Source organism: Nannospalax galili, unplaced genomic scaffold (genome assembly GCF_000622305.1).
Source record: "Nannospalax galili isolate Female #2095 unplaced genomic scaffold, S.galili_v1.0 scaffold660, whole genome shotgun sequence".
In the NCBI taxonomy this organism is placed as follows: domain Eukaryota; kingdom Metazoa; phylum Chordata; class Mammalia; order Rodentia; family Spalacidae; genus Nannospalax; species Nannospalax galili.
Window position 1 is genome coordinate 1,893,160 of NW_008349073.1, and position 1,816 is coordinate 1,894,975.

At 39.6% G+C, this 1,816-nt stretch overlaps 1 non-coding gene across 1 annotated transcript; it reads right to left on the reverse strand.

The window, feature by feature from the left end:
* Positions 1 to 1,476: 1,476 nt before the first annotated feature.
* LOC115072582 lies at positions 1,477 to 1,583 on the reverse strand. The gene has a single exon (XR_003851627.1). It is a non-coding gene; the product is annotated as a U6 spliceosomal RNA (small nuclear RNA).
* Positions 1,584 to 1,816: the final 233 nt, after the last annotated feature.

Genomic DNA, 1,816 nt, shown 5'->3' on the forward strand with positions numbered 1-1,816 from the left:
ATGAGACCTTAAAGAATTTTAAAAAAGAAATATAATAATAAATAAATGCTTTTAAAAATCAAAAGTCAGACTCTCTCTAACCTGTCTAGAAGAGCTGAAGGGTAGGAGGAAGGGGATTTTTTTCTACCCTATCTCATGGGATAAAATGAGAATTTATAAAAATAAGCAGGTTGTTAACAAAACCAAGAGGCTTATTTTTAAAGAGTGAACAAAGGAGGAAGCAGGCTTAGTGGTATGTATACTGGTGCCAGCTCAAAATGGGTCACTGAGGTGGTGCCACCTTAAAGAAAATCTAGCTTGCCAGGCATGGTGGTGCATGCCCCACAGAGGCAGGTGAATCTCTGTGAGTTTGAGGCCAGCTTGGTCTACATAGTTCCAGGACAGCTAGAGCTACAGGGGACCTGTCTCAAAAAAAGACAAAAAAGAAAAAAGAAAGAAAGGAAAGAAAGAAAGATAGGAAGGAAGGAAGGAAGGAAGAAAATCTAACTTCTGGAGTTGTTTAAAATAAGAATGAGCCTGATCTGTTCTCAAAACAGCTCTTTCTGATTTCTCTCAGAACTGTTCTCTGAAGAACAGGCTTCTCTGTTTTTTTTTATTAAGTCTATCAATCATGATACAGGAAGAGATTGAGAAACTTTGTCTTAAAGAATCTTTAACCAGAGTTTACAAAGAAGTAATTTTTCTGATCCTAATGAACCAGAACAGCACACAAAACCACAACAGATGCCATCAACCTATGCCCTATGCCCAATATGTTGCTTTCGACATTTGTGGGGCACATGTTGTTTCCAACAGTCATCACTGCTTCAAGCAGGAGGTTTTAGGTCTAATTACCACATCTTACACATACATATGTTGTTCTGAGCCAAGTGCCTGAAAGGGTCATTAGGGAGAAAAAGGGAACATGGTATAATATTAAAGCTATGCCTTGGGGGTCCAAAGCACAGTAAGGCTGATTACATTGTTTTTCTTAAATGCTAGTTAAATTTAAATAAGCTGAGTGTACAGGAAGAAAACAGGTTGAATACATTGTTCCAAATGATCTCAAAGCCTATGATTAACTTAACTACAAGTCCAATTTGTGATTCTCAGGAAAATCATTCCTACATGTCACCAAAGAAACTGGGTGAGAGGTAGACCCTGGTAGTCCCAGGTAGTCCCAGGTACTTGAGAGGCTGAGGCAGGAGGATTGCTTGAGTCCAGAAGTTTGAAACCAGCTTAGGCAACACATCGAGATCTCATTTAGAAAGACTTTTTAAATATTTTATTTATTATTTTTATGTGTATGAGTGTATTGTCTACAGGTGTGTCATGCATTGCCTGTGGAGGTCAGAAGATGGTGTTGGATCCCCTAGAACTGGAGTTATGGACAGTTGCTAGCTGTCATGTGGGTGTTGGGAACTGAACCTGGGTCCTCTGCAAGAGGTTAAGTGCTCTTAACGGCTGAGCCATCTCTCCAGTCCCTTAGAAAAACTTTTAAAAACGAAACACTCCACAAATTTGCATGTCATTCTTGCACAGGGGCCATACTAATCTTCTCTGTATGGTTCCAATTTTAGTATATGTGCTGCTGAAGCAAGCACTAGAAGAATTTTCTTTTTTTTTTTTTTTTTGGTCTTTTTGAGACGGGGCCCCCCTGTAACCCCAGCTGTCCTAGAACTCACTATGTAGATCAGGCTGGCCTTGAACTCACAAGAGTTCTGCCTGCCTCTGCCTCCGAGGGATTAGTGCTGGGATTAAAAGCATGTGCCACCACGCCCGGACCAAGAAGAATTTTTAAAACAATTTCAATGTATTTATAAATAAACACATTTAA